Here is a 16,080-nt window from a genome sequence, read left to right as displayed (position 1 = left end):
TGGTTCAACGTATATTGTAATTCATAATAGAAATATATCATAATGACATATAATAGAACAATATCATACTGGCGGGATCTTTTAATGTACAGAGTCACGTTATAAGAACAAAAGAAATACAAAAAGTCGCATATACAAAAGAAACCACCAAAAAATGAAAGCCAATACAAACACATTGACGAGATGTATAAGTACCGAGCCACGTGAAACGGATATCACAAAGCACCATTCAACAGTAAAAGTAATATTAATTATAGAACAAAGACAAATAAAAGAACTATAAAACTCGTTGTTAAGATGAGAAACAACATCAGTACGCAGAACCTATACATCAAGACCATCGTGTATTATTTGAGAAGTTGATACGGAGTATTTATCAACAAGGTCTTGGTACCTTCCGATGAACTTTTTTAGAAACATGCGTGAAGAAATTAAAATAAATTAAAAATGTGATTTAAATAGTATTTCGATCTTATTGTTTCAATCGTTTTTCCTGTTTTAAACCTTGTTTGGTCTAGAGTATTACTAACATTATACATGCTGCTTCGAAAATGAACAAAAAACTAGAAATCTCTGTTTGCAAGCTTCAGATTGACACTTACTTTTGATGTTTCTGCATTTGCATCTGTTCCTCTACGGAGTAATTCACTTACAATGTCTCTGTCTCCAGCGGAAGCTGCGCAATGGAGTGGTAACCAACCCTAAAACATTTTAAATAATTTGATTCTTTATGCAATAGGTTGTTGCCTACTTAAGTGGTTTCAATGATTAAAATGTAATCATATTAACGAATTCATTGATAGTTAATTCTTAGTTTTTAATTGAAATCCTAGATTACAGTGAAAATGAAAGTGAACTACAATTGTATTCTGCGTGGATAAGATATAGATTTTCCGTCGAAGATGACATAACATAACCTTATAAACGTATTACTCAGGTCTGGATATTTTGCGTTTTGAAATTGGAAAAAAAAGAATTACATAAAAACTAACAAAAAACAACAACTGCTTAATTTATATCATACATTTATACTTCTTATTAAGTAAAGGTTTAAACGGACTATGTTACTTATATATGTAAAAGTGAATTTGTAGAATCAGTGATAATGTAGAATCACTGGTCAGTTAAGGGATTACTACTGTATGGTCACTAGAAATAATGTCAGGGATTATACATAATAACTGAAATGATGAATTAGTTCTATTTGTATAGAAATTAAATAAAAGTTAAATAATTCCTTCCACAAAATCATATCAAAACATCAATAAAAACAATAATTGTAAAATGTTAAGCCCCAGTCCCACTAGACCACGATCGCACCACGCTCACCGCGATCTAAAATAAATTTAGATCGTGGTGAGGTCGCGGTATGAGCGGCATGAAAATGTAAATTTTCGTTGCTTTCACGATACTACTACGTCCTCTCTACGCTTCTACAAAGATCCCGCTACGATTATACCACGTTCTCACCGCGCTTATTCTGCGACCTCACTACGCTTATCAAGATCTTTCTACGCTCTTCACGTTCTCACTACGACCTTACCACGAGTTATCCGATTGCAACACGATCTTTCTGCGATTATTACACGTTCTTACCACGATTATACTACGTTCATAGCGCGATCTTACTACGTTCTCAGCAATAACGTCAACATCGTGTTCCATATCAATACAGTTCAATTCCTTCTATTTCTGATTAAATCGTAGATTTCTCGGAAACAATACAGTCATGCCACCAAACTCTGCCAGAACACGTGGGCATGGTGGTAGGAGTTGATGTAGAGGCAGAGGGAGCAAAGTAACGAATCCTAATCAAGCAGAGATGTCGGACCGACCAATCCAACCTAAATTACAACCTATTGCTGGTCCATGAAGCTCAATGACGATATTTTAGTGAACGATAGCAGAGATGACATAGATGTATCAATATATATAGGAAGATGTGGTATGAGTGCCAATGAGACAACTCTCCATCCAAGTAACAATTTATAAAAGAAAACCATTATAGGCCACGGTACGGCCTTCAACACGGAGCCTTGGCTCACATCAATCAGCACGTTATAAAGGACCCAAAATATTACTAGTGTTAAACCATTTAAACGGGAAAACCAACGGTCTAATCTATGTAAAAACGAGAAGCATGGTTGAACCGTTAGAGCAAATGGATAATTACATTCAAACAAACAAAATCTAGGGAGCATTTTTTATATATTTTATGTGAAAATGACAATGAGAATGATGGTCGTAGTGTGAACGTAGTCAGGTCGTAAGAAGAGCGTGATGAGGACGGCAAGGGCGTGCTAGAATCGTACTATGGTCGTGAACAGCGTGGTATAGTCGTAGTGGAAGCGTAGTTGGGTCGCAGTGAGAACGTGATGGTCGTAGTGAGGTCGTTATAACGTCGCTGTGCGATCGTAGCGCAGTCTCTCCGAATAGAATCACGCTTTCGCTACGCTCTCGCTACGATTGTACAGCGACCTTTGCGATCTTACTACGATCTTAGTGCGCTCTCACTACGCTTCTACTACGACCTGATTTCGCCACGACCACACCACGATTGTTTTGAACATGTTCAAAGTTGGCCACGCTCTTCACGATCTTGAAGACCTCACCACGACCGTGATACGACCTTACTGCGATCTACACGATCGCACTACGATCATCAAAATTTGCATTTTTTTCACAGATCGTAGTGCGATCGTGGCCTAGTGGGACTAAGGTATTAAGCACAATATATTAAAATGATAACCTCAATCCATTAAAATGTGAGCACAACATATCAAATTTAAGGAACAATATACTTAAATATTAAGCACAATATATTAAAAGGTTTAGAACATTATTTCAAAATCAATCATATATTTTTACGAACTTAATTTGGATGACATCGACTATTGCAACTTTGCTTTTCTACAGGCACATCTATTTGATCCACATATTTTTTACCACAACATTTTTATAAACCTTTAAAATTCGATTGAAATTTTCCTACACGTCTTAGAGAAATCAAAATTTAATTACAAACATTTGACGTGCTTAAACTAGAAGCTCTCAAGAACTTTTGTCGCTCATCTGATCTATTTTGGTTTTGGACATCGTGTAAAAATCAATTAAAATCATAACAGATACTGCAAATCATTCGTACTGCTTCTGTTTTATACATTTAGTTGTGTCAGTTCTCTCAGTTTGAATTTCTTGTTCATTTGCACATAAAATTCTCAAAACAGATGTTCCATAACCTTCTTCATCTGTCCATTTGTTTTAACATAGCACAAAGAACATGGATGCATTGTGGATTTACACTTATAACATTTTCATGCCCCACCTACGATAGTAGAGGGGCATTGTGTTTTCTGATCTGTGTGTCCGTTCGCCCGTCCGTTCGTCTGTGCGTCTGTCCCGCTTCAGGTTATAGTTTTTGGTCAAGGTAGTGCTTGATTAAGTTGAAGTCCAATCAACTTAAAACTTAGTACACATGTTCCCTATTACATGATCTTTTTAATTTTTATGCCATATTATTGTTGTGCTACTGTCTCATTGTTGAATTCCCAATTTTGTTGTTGTTCAGATTCATGTTTCAAACAAAGAGATTTTGTCGTTTTGTCATGTTGATGAAAAAAAGGAGTATGAGAAAAACCGAACTCCAAGGCAAATTAGAAAACAGAGAATAACATAAACAAAATCAATTGATATCAATCAACGGTACAATAGAAAAAAAAAACAACTGCCTTATTTGAATCACATGAATAAAATGAAACGATATCAATCAACGGTACAAGTTAAACAACTGCCATATTTGAATCACATGAATAAAATGAAACGATATCAATCAACGGTACAAGTTAAACAACTGCCTTATTTGAATCACATGAATAAAATGAAACGATATCAATCAACGGTACAAGTTAAACAACTGCCTTATTTGAATCACATGAATAAAATGAAACGATATCAATCAACGGTACAAGTTAAACAACTGCCTTATTTGAATCACATGAATAAAATGAAACCATATCAATCAACGGTACAAGTTAAACAACTGCCTTATTTGAATCACATGAATAAAATGAAACGATATCAATCAACGGTACAAGTTAAACAACTGCCTTATTTGAATCACATGAATAAAATGAACCGATATCAATCAACGGTACAAGTTAAACAACTGCCTTATTTGAATCACATGAATAAAATGAAACGATATCAATCAACGGTACAAGTTAAACAACTGCCTTATTTGAATCACATGAATAAAATGAAACGATATCAATCAACGGTACAAGTTAAACAACTGCCTTATTTGAATCACATGAATAAAATGAAACGATATCAATCAACGGTACAAGTTAAACAACTGCCTTATTTGAATCATATGAATAAAATGAAACGATATCAATCAACGGTACAAGTGACAAACAACTGCCTTATTTAAATCTTACATCTAAACTTTTGGTTTATTAAAGAAATTTAATGGAATACTCAGTTATAAATTATATCATAGATAACAGTGAATAAGTAAGTATACCATGTTTGCCTTCTTCGGGTATAGGGATCAATTGCCTGTGTGAACATGACATGACATGACCTCTTTAAATATTTACTCACGTCTGCAGTTTTTGCGTTTGGATGTGCAGCATGGTCAAGGAGAATGGTAACTACTTCCTTGTGTCCATTTCTTGATGATAAATGAAGTGCTGTTTCGCCCTGTGAAGTAATGGTTAATTGTATATTTCGATTCATTTAACTTTAGGAATATCTTTAAATTATTGTCATGCACTTGTTCTTTTCTTACCGTATACGATGATAACGTATTACATCTGTGATCGTATTTATTTGTGTGATTTTTAAAATTTATTCCTCAAACGGCTGAGCAACTTTGAAAAATATCATATCAAAACAAGCGAAATTAAAATAAATTAAAAATGTGATTTAAATAGTTTTTCGATCTTATTGTTTCAATCATTTTTTCCTTTTCCTTTTTTAAACCTTGTTTGGTCTAGAATATTAGTCGAAACCAAGCAGAGAGCATTACTAACATTATACATGCTGCTTCGAAAATGAACAAAACACTAGAAATCTCTGTTTGCAAGCTTTAGATTGACACTTACTTTTGATGTTTCTGCATTTGCATCTGTTCCTCTACGGAATATTTCACTTACAATGTCTCTGTCTCCAGCGGAAGCTGCGCAATGGAGTGGTAACCAACCCTAAAACATTTTAAATAAGTTGATTCTTTATGGAATAGATAGTTGCCTACTTAAGTGGTTTCAATGATAAATAATAAATTATGTTGAAAAATTCATTGATAGTTTACTCTATAATTATAATCCTGGTACTTTTCAGAACTATCTAATTGATATAATAAATTACTGTGAAAATGAAAGTAAACTACGACTGTATTCTGCGTGGATAAGATATAGTGTATTGGAGGAATATGAAAACGACATAACCTTATAAACTTATTAATCACGTCTGTATATTTTCCATTTTGCAATTTAACAAAGAACAAAATTACATCAAAACCTGACAAAATAAAACAAGAGGCTCTCAAGAGCCTGAATCGCTCACCTTAATTCTTTTGGTTAAATCTCTCATCAATGATTATTTTGGCTTTTCAATTTATTTAAATGTTTTTTGGATCGTCCTATTTTCTTCAAAAGCCAAAAAAAATGATCATTTTCTCCTATGTTCTATTTTAGCCATAGGAGCTATGTTTCTTGACATACAAGGAAATAAAATATAAAATTTATACTAGGTACTCTGAAACTCATTTAGCCTAAGTTTGGCTGAAATTGATACAGCAGTTTCAAAGGAGAAGATTTTTTAAAGTAAGTCAACATGATGAACAAATTGTGAAAAAAGTCTTTAAAGGGCAATAACTCCTTAAGTGGTCAATTGACAATTTTGGTCAATTTGACTTAATTGAAGATCTTACTTTGCTGAACATTATTGCTGTTTACAGTTTATTTCTATCTATAATTATATTCAAGATAATAAACAAAAACAGCAAAATTTCCTTAAAATTATCAATTCATGGGCAGCAACCCAACAACAGGTTGTCTGATTCATCTGAAAATTTTAGGGCAGATAGATCTTGACCTGATAAACAATATTACCCATGTCAGATTTGCTCTAAATGCTTTGGTTTTTGAGTTATAAGCCAAAAACTGCATTTGACCCCTATGTTCTATTTTTAGCAATGGCGACCATGTTTGTTGATAGATCACAACTTCGGATACAATTTACAAACTAGATACCCTAAGGAACATTCAGTTAAAGTTTGGAAGTATTTGGCCCAGTAGTTTCAGAGGAGAAGATTTTTGTAAAAGATTACTAAGATTTACGAAAAATGGTTAAAAATTGACTATAAAGGGCAATAACTCCTAAAGGGGTCAACTGACCATTTCCGTCATGTTGACTTATTTGTAAATCTTATTTTGCTGAACATTATTCCTGTTTACAGTTTATCTCTATCTATAATAATATTCAAGATAATAACCAAAAACAGCAAAATTTCCTTAAAATTACCAATTCAGGGGCAGCAACCCAACAACAGGTTGTCTGATTCATCTGAAAATTTCAGGGCAGATAGATCTTGACCTGATAAACATTATTACCCATGTCAGATTTGCTCTAAATGCTTTGGTTTTTGAGTTATAAGCCAAAAACTGCATTTGACCCCTATGTTCTTTTTTTAGCAATGGCGACCATGTTTGTTGATAGATCATAACTTCGGATACAATTTACAAACTAGATACCCTAAGGAACATTCAATTAAAGTTTGGAAGTATTTGGCCCAGTAGTTTCAGAGGAGAAGATTTTTGTAAAAGATTACTAAGATTTACGAAAAATGGTTAAAAATTGACTATAAAAGGCAATAACTCCTAAAGGGGTCAACTGACCATTTCCATCATTTTACTTATTTGTAAATCCTACTTTGCTGAACATTATTCCTGTTTACAGTTTATCTCTATCTATAATAATATTCAAGATAATAACCAAAAACAGCAAAATTTCCTTAAAATTACCAATTCAGGGGCAGCAACCCAACAACGGGTTGTCTGATTCATCTGAAAATTTCAGGGCAGATAGATCTTGACCTGATAAACAATATTACCCCGTCAGATTTGCTCTAAATGCTTTGGTTTTTGAGTTTTAAGCCAAAAACTGCATTTGACCCCTATGTTCTATTTTTAGCAATGGCGACCATGTTTGTTGATAGATCAAAACTTCGGATACAATTTATAAATTAGATACCCTAAGGAACATTCAGTTAAAGTTTGAAAGTATTTGGCCCAGTAGTTTCAGAGGAGAAGATTCTTGAAATAGTTTACGACGACGACAGACGACGACCGAAAGACGACGGACGACGACGGACGCCAAGTGATGGCATAAGCTCACTTGTCCCTTCGGGACAGGTGAGCTAAAAACAGACCAATCAATGGAATACGTGAAAACACATTTTTTTTCAAAAGGGAGAGTCCATGAAATCTGACAAATGACACGGAAAGAAATAAACGAAGCAAGTGCAAAAACCTCTGTTTCAACAAGGGAGAGTCCATTTAAACTGATAAAACAACAATATAAATAAACGAAAAAGGGAAAAACAACTGCTTTAAATAATTTGGATCATACATTTAAACTTATTATAAATTTATTAAAAGTCTAAATGGAATACTCAGGTTTTATATATATCAAAGATTACAGTGAAAATGAAAGTAAACTACAATTGCTTCCTTGATATGAATTTTCTTGAGGAACATGACACGACATAACCTCATTAACTTATTACTCACTTCTGTACTTTTTGCGTTTGGTTCTGCATCATGGTCAAGGAGAATAGTAACTACTTCAATGTGTCCTTTCAAAGATGCCCAATGTAGTGCTGTCTCGCCCTGTGCAATAATGGTACAATTTGATATTTCAACTCATTTAACTTTAGTATTGATTTTAAATCATAATCATGCACTTGCACTTCTCTCATTAGATACTATGAAAACGTATTACATCCGTGATCGTATTTATTCATGTGATATTCTTTATTAATTCCTCAAATGGCTTAGCAATTGTTAAAATATCATGCGCGAAAAAATAGAAAAAATAATGAAACTCTATCTTTGACGTCTTTTAAATGTGATTTTGAACTAGCGTTTTCCTCTTATTGCTTTAATGATTTTTGTTATGTCTTAAACCTAGTTTGTTCTAATGTATTAGTCGAAACCAACCAGAGAGCATTGATTATATTATACATGTTGCTTCAAAAATGAACCAAAAAACTAGAAACCTCTGTGTCCAACTTAATTTATTTCAATTATCACAATTTGATAACTATTGTATGGTTACAAACTCGTTGATTTGTTTTCATGATATTTCGTCGAAAAACTTGTTAACCTCATATAAGCGTATATGACAGTTTTTCTAACCTTTTGGTTGCTCGAATCTTTTCTTCTGAAAGTCAATGGTACCGAAAGTTTTAATAAATGAATATTTGGATTTGGTTCATATTCTCGGTTCTTGTATTTTTAAGTGTTATATCATTTTGTAAGCACGATTTTCTCTAATTTATTTTCCAAGGTTTTAATGTTGACATTTCTATTGTATCAGTCTAGATATTTTCATCCCGGAAGTTTGTCGGATAGCAAGTTCATTTTAATTGCACTTTGACATTAAAAAAACCTCATGAATTTATACATCAATATAAGGCAATAATGAAAACCGTTAAGTTCTGTATGGGACTCCTTACAAAACTAGCGAATTTTTTTCGGTTTTATTCAAAGTTGATTCTTTTTTGAATTTGCATCATGGTCAAGGAGAATAGCAACTACTTCTATGTGTCCAAATGTAGTGATGTACAGCTCTGTGCAACAAAGATACAATTTGATATTTTGATTCATTTTACTTTAGTGATATCTTCTAAATCATTGTCATGCACTTGTTGTTCACTTACCGTTTACGACGAAAACGTTTTACATCTGTGACCGTATTTTTTTTTGTCCAACGTAAAAATATCTTTATTGTATATTTGCTATAACAATTAACTAAGTTTGACTTAGTATCCCTTATGTTAGATTACCTAATAGTTAAGGGAAGCACTATTTGGAAGATATTATTTCTTCATAATATTAGTATTCATAACATAATTTATTTCACAAAATAAATTTGATAAATTCTTGTAATTACACTTACATATTTTTTTCTTTTTTTCTTTTTTAATATTTTTTTAATAATACTTATTTTTCCAGAATCAATATGATCCCTGTTTTCATTACTTTCGAGCCTCAGGCTCATATTCTTAGAATGACCTTCATCCTTCACATCCAAGATATGCTTGGATGAAGGAACATTCTTATTCATATTTCGCCTTCGGTCTCAAGTAATAAATTAGCTTGTTTAAAGTGTAGACACAAACTAAAAACAATTTTTATATAAATGCCAAGATTTAATAAAGCAAAGAAATCACAAGATCATCCAGTAACTACAACTGAAGAAAAGTGTTTTAGTACTGATATTATTCACTTTCTTGTTATAGAACTTATAAAAAGTTTTACCATATGTCCAGACTAAGCTGTTGCCAAAATGTCTTAAATAGAACATCCTGAAGCTAAATGCACTTATGAAGAGGTTCCTCTAAATGAGTAAACCTTAAAACCTCGGCTAAAATTAGAACTCTCTCTAACTATCTAAACTTTACGAAAAGACTTAGATGAATTCTCTCACATATTTTGTACACAAAACATGATAAATCATTGTCTTAACAACACAAAGTTTTGGTTTATCAAAACCCTTGATCACCTCATTAGGTAGCTAACAGATCTAGTATTTTTCAAAAACTCATGTATATGAAAAAATAAAGTGCCATGTCTCTGAATGAAAGACATAGAATGTAAATCTACAGCTGATAAAGATTGTACTTTGGCAGTTGTAGTCAAGGCAAATAAAGACACAAGTATAAAAGACAGTCTTCGATGTTAAATCCTCTAATGAACATAAAAAACTTAAAAAAGATAGCACTAAATTCATCTCCACAGTGAAAGAGTATCTAACTCTTCAATTGCAGATTCAGGTTTAAGCAATCATTCACATATACATGTAGTAAACAAACAAATTTAGTAACATCTACTTCTTAAAGGATCAAGTCTGTTTCAACATAGAACAAGTAAAATTCACATTAAACATGCTGAATATGAAAATCTTGTGTTTCAATAATCAATAACATCCTTTTTAGATGGTGATAAGGAATTGGTTCTCTTTGAACACACCAAATAATGAAATTTCTCAAAAAATATTGATAATGCTTGATTATAGATGCATGGTCTCCAAGATGAAGTGTAAATATATTTTACAAATGATTCTGAAATCTCCTGTTTATATTAATGTGATTTCTGAATATAATACACACGTTTTACCCTACCGCACAATCAACCCTTCAGGTGTTGGTTCACTTATATTTTTTACAATATACAGTTAAATTAAGTCTCTTCATGACGGAAAAGCATTTTTCAGTATGCAACATTGTTACTAATTTTTATGCTTAGCAGTTTAACTGGCAAATAAATTAAAATTGGTCTTAGCAAAGAAACCCAACTCTGAGCAGGCCAAAAAGGAATAATCAAAAGAGCCTTCTGAACTTTATCTCTAATAATTTACTTTATAATTATCCCCAACAATGAAAAAGATGGGAAAATAAAAGGTCTTAATTCTGACCATGAAAAGTACAAACATCTCTGAAAGGAGCTTGTTGGTCAAAAGACAATGAAACAATTATCTACAGATTTGAAAATGAAAACGTGATAACAAAAAAACAAATATATCTTCTTTCCATTGCCATCCTGTTGAATCTGTAAATTTTTTAGACATATAATAAGCATCAAAATTTTCTTACCAGGAATATAAAGAGCTGTGATAAGAATGTTCTTTCTTGAACACCAAGCCCAAATAATGAAATATTTGTAGTAAGCATGTTAAGTGACAAAGAGGTTATCCTCCTATTGCATAATAAAAGCTACTGAAATTGTATTTTCTGATTGTATAACTCTCTATGACTAAAAATTTCTCTCCAAAAGAAAAATATAGCCAACAATTCTATGAAATCTATATGAAATGAGCGCATGTTCTTAAAGAAGCTCCATCTACAATGTACCAACATAAAAAATTTCTTCAAATTTGAATCCCAAATCCTTCTAATGAGGCATCTGGTCCAATCCAAAAACTTATTTGGATGGGTCTATAAACCAATTTTTAATTTCTGATTTTAAATTGTTAAAAATTTCACCTATTGATGATAATAAACACTGTAACAACTATACAGAGTTTCAACATTATTTCTCGCCATGTTTCTGCAATGTAACATTCCCACAGATACTGCATTAAAAGCATGTGCCACAAGACCAATATATGATGCAAATCATCTATAATACAGTTACACAATTCTATTTAAGAAGAATTTCCCAAGGGAGATAATTTTACCATTTCTCATCTGTCAGAACAAAAAACTTAAATAGCTCAGTATCAATAATGAGACAAAGGAAAACAATGTGCTTCCAAGGAATGAGTACCAACTTCTCAAAATTTATTCCGAAGCACAGCTTATCAAGCATTTGCACCACTTCTTCTGTATTCACAATACAACCATCTAAATTCTGATCCATAATAAAAGAATCATCAATGTATAAACTATAGCATGTATATACTTCAAGTGACATTATTTCATAAAAATACATAGACAGGTTTTAAAACCTTAGTAAAACTCTTGATGCAGAAGCCAATCCAAAACAAAGAACATAAATATCATATCAATGTCCTTTCCACATGAATCAGGAAATTGTGATATAATAATAAATGATACTTAAATATGCATCTGTGAGATCTATGGATGTTAGCTCTCTCTCTATATATAGATAATTATCCCTAAGAATTACATCTAAACAAAAGATAAATAGTCCTGCTCCAAATGCTGATTAGCCACAAGCTAAGTTTGTGTGAATTTTTCAAATAGATAACAGGCCTTGAAGACCCATCTTTCTTAGGAACTAAGAAAATATAGGAAATAAACTGATTTTCCAATGATCGAACAACCTCTTAAATAGCTCCCTTAGCTATAAATTTTTGGACTTCTGAAATTATTTCATCCTTATGAAAGGTGAAATGTATTATATTAAAAAATGATGAACCTTGTGGTACATCATTAAAAATAATTTTATAACCACTTCTTATTAAATCTAATATCAATAGATCATTAGTAACATTTTCGAAATCATAATATCTAAGTTATCTACTGTATATAGCAACTGGTTGAGAAATGTGACCTCTTTGAGATTCTCTGTTCCCTTTTGGGAAACCTCTCCCTCTCAATGAAGGGAATTGCCTACTAGTATACGCCCTGTTGACCAACAGAGCCTCCGCAGTTAAAAGACTGATATTGCCTTTCCCATAACAGCTGGGAATAAATTAATTGCTAGACCTGGAACCTCTTCCAAGGAATCTAGAATTTGCTTTAGAATCTTTGTATAATCACCAAGTTTGCTTCATGCAATCATAACTAAAAACGTGATAAATCAACTATCACATCAGAATTACAAAAAAGTTTTATCATCTAGATATTTCTGAGCATCTCCTATGCGTTTAACCAGAAACCCATGGTCAAACAAACAGTTATAATTTTACAATAAAATCCTTGTATTATCAAGATCCAATGGCTCATTCTTAAAACAAAAAATAGCCAACTCAACAATAGGGGTGATGATCAACCCATAATAAAATATCTCTGGGTTTCCTGCATCTTTGAAACCACTGAGTTGGCCTGTCTAGGCAGTGCCATTTCGATCTTTTTATTTATCCTAGACACACTAGGATTCTCACAGTTCTCAGGGTGATAGTATTACTACTCTATGAACTTGATATTTTCCTGATTTGATATTTACTGACATGGTAGTATTATTAACAGTCACAGAAAGTCCAGAAGAAAACTTAGACCCAGTTTTCTGCCTTTTTAAACCATTATGGGATTTTCCAAGCAAAATCATGATTAAACTGTTCAACAAACAGGATGAGATAATGGACCATTAATCTCACTAAGAGAAGCCTTAAAGGCTTCTGAAAACCTTAATGCAGGTTCAAAAGACGTATCAAATTCAGATCCGGCTGGACTATCATCAGCCATGGCACAAATACATGCACAGTATCATTACAGTAGTTCAGATCAAAATTTAGAACTAAATCTTCATTAAAGTAAGCCTCTACTGGCAAAATTCGAATAAAGCAGCAGGTTTCTCTACAAACTCTGCCTGAGTTGAAGGCAGAGAAACTGTCTCAAACCTCATGATTCATACAGGTTCTTTACTACATTAATAATAATGAGTCAATGCATCAATATACATGCCTATCTTAAATCTCAACAGCACTATCTTTAAAAATATTCACAAACCAAGTAGATTTTGAAGCTATACAAGTAGCACTAGATTTAAAACTTACTTTTGACAGGTTCTGTTGCTTTGTCAATTATTTCCAATTGCAATGACATTATGATCTATTATAAAACTACTAGGTTTTATAACTGTTTAAGAAGAGAATTTATTCAAAATACCTCTTGTTTTCCTATTAAATTTATCATCTTTAATTTCTAAAACAACCCAGAGGTGATGAAAATCATAGCCATCACCCTTGTAAGTGTAAACATCATTCTAAACATCTTGCAAAAGCAATACAATTGCATAATCAAATTCAGCCATTCATTGTTATAAAATAATGTGTACCTGTGCAGGTAAAACACGTGTAAAATCTGAAGAGTACTCACGAACTTCAGGTGAATAGAAATACTTTTAAATATCTACCTGTTTAACAAACAGGAGTATGAATTAAGTAACAAATGTGCTGTACATCATACAAAGGCAAAAACTTAATGAATATATAAAATTGTCATACATCGTAGACAATAAAATGTTTAATTAATTTCCATCGACACTTGTCATACATCGTAGACAAGAAATTTTTAAATTCATTTCCATCAACACTTGTCATACATCGTAGACAATTGAGGAATTATTATTTCTAATTAACAAAATAACATTAGAACTTGTCGTACATCGTAGACAAGTTAAATGTAACTTTAGTAACGTTCCCCTAAATCTTAGATAAAAATAAAATAACTAAAAAGTCACTTCACACCCTCTAGAAAAATAATGACAAGTTATTAGGGAACAGGTGCTTATATACTAGGGTCAAGGTTACTGGTCAGCTATGGTCTGGAGGTTATAGTTTGTTTCTTTAAACAGAGATATTACATGTAAGCTTCACCCCTCATAGAGAAGTTAAGCTAATTTATTACTTGAGACCGAAGGCGAAATATGAATAAGAATAATATACGGTGAGTATTTAAGTTTTCTTTAGTTATCTACTGTTGTTGATGTCGAAATGTGTAGGTAATGCACAAGTGTAATTACATTGAAAAGCCAAAAATCATTAATCCTTACTTAAGTATAAAAATAATTATATGAATTATCATGCGTAACAACTGGATTAGGTTAATCCGCCCTTGATGATTCTCAGTTACACAGACTGTCACCCGCTGAAAACTAGTTGCTTCAGAAATTAATTTAATTTTGTTTTCTTATAGTAGGTTTCCATTTATAAATGATAATAAAATTAAATGGAGGTCAACTCTTTTTTTACATTCTCAGGCATAGTTTTTCATATTTTATGCTGTAACATTCAAAGCCGCTCGATTTGTATGCTTATAAATACTGTAAATGCATTATATGGTTGTTTTTGTGTTTGTTTCATTGTTGTAAATCTGTCTTATTAATAAATAACCACACGTTGTGTTATTCATATTTTACATATTTATGTCTAACATGTTTAAAATGTTCAGTTTTATTTCAAAATGTTTTCGTGTTCACAGAAAGAATATCTATACATTTATATTACTGTTTTGTAAGAGATTTCAATGAAACATGTGAAATACTCAGTTTTGATTTATATCATAGATTACAGGGAATGTGAAGTCTTTTTCAGGTGTAGGGACTAATTTTCTCTATAAACATAACATGAATTAACTCATTAATTTAATACTCACGTCTGCATCTTTTGCATTGGGATCTGCTGCCTTCTCAAGGAGAACAGTAACAACTTCTTTGTGACCCTTGTTTGATGCCAAATGTAGTGCTGTCCAGCCCTGTTCAGCAATGATACATTTTGATATATCGATTCATCTAACTTTTAATAAGTAATTTCTTTAAATCATTGTCATGCACTTTTTATTCTCTTACCGTATATAGCGAAAATGTTTACATCTGTGACCGTATTTATTTAATTGTAGTTTCTCAAATCAATAATAAAGTGGTTGAGCAATTGAGAAAAACAATATACAAAAACATGTGTTAGAAAATTTGAAGAAAAAAAAACCTACTCTATCTTTTATTTGCCTTAAAAGGAGATTTTTAATTTTTCATTCATTTATGCTGATTGTTTAAATACTTCTGTTCAGGTTGTAAAAGCGTTTAAACGTATAATCATACCTGTTATCCAGGTTAATTCAAAGTTGGTCCCAAACCAAAAATCATTGATACTTAAGTATAAAAAAAATATATGAATTATCATGCGTAAGAACTGGATTGGGTTAATACGCCCTTGATGGTTCTCAGTTACACAGGCTGTCACCCGCTGCAAACTAGTTGCTTCAAAAATAAATTTAATTTTGCTTTCTTATAGTAGATTTTCATTTTATAAATGATTATAAAACTTAAACGGAGGTCAGATTCTTACTTTTTTTTTTAAATTCTCAGGCATACTTTATTTTTTTCATTTTTCTGGCTGGTTCATTCAAAACCGCTCGATATTTATGCTTATAAATACTGTAAATGCATTATATGGTTGTTTTTGTGTTTGTTTCATTGTTGTAAAGCTGTCTCTTTAATAAATAACCACAAGTTTCGTCATTCATATTTTACATTTTTTTGTCTAACATGTTCAAAATGTTCAGTTTTATTTCAAAATGTTTTCGTGTTCACAGAAAGAATATCTATACATGTATACTACTGTTTTGTAAGAGATTTCAATGAAACATGTGAAATACTCAGTTTTGAT

General features: G+C 32.0%; 1 long non-coding RNA gene across 1 annotated transcript; it reads right to left on the bottom strand.

Moving 5' to 3' along the window:
* Positions 1-601: 601 nt before the first annotated feature.
* LOC143043548 (uncharacterized) lies at positions 602-15,169 on the bottom strand. Its single transcript, XR_012968458.1, has 5 exons — positions 15,071-15,169; positions 7,797-7,895; positions 5,109-5,207; positions 4,606-4,704; positions 602-701 (listed from the first exon to the last, which is right to left on the bottom strand). It is a non-coding gene; the product is annotated as an uncharacterized LOC143043548 (long non-coding RNA).
* Positions 15,170-16,080: the final 911 nt, after the last annotated feature.

The sequence above is a fragment of the Mytilus galloprovincialis genome, chromosome 8, assembly GCF_965363235.1.
Source record: "Mytilus galloprovincialis chromosome 8, xbMytGall1.hap1.1, whole genome shotgun sequence".
NCBI classification, from domain to species: domain Eukaryota; kingdom Metazoa; phylum Mollusca; class Bivalvia; order Mytilida; family Mytilidae; genus Mytilus; species Mytilus galloprovincialis.
Note: the sequence above shows the minus strand (reverse complement) of the source record. Positions and strands in the feature narration are given on the sequence as shown.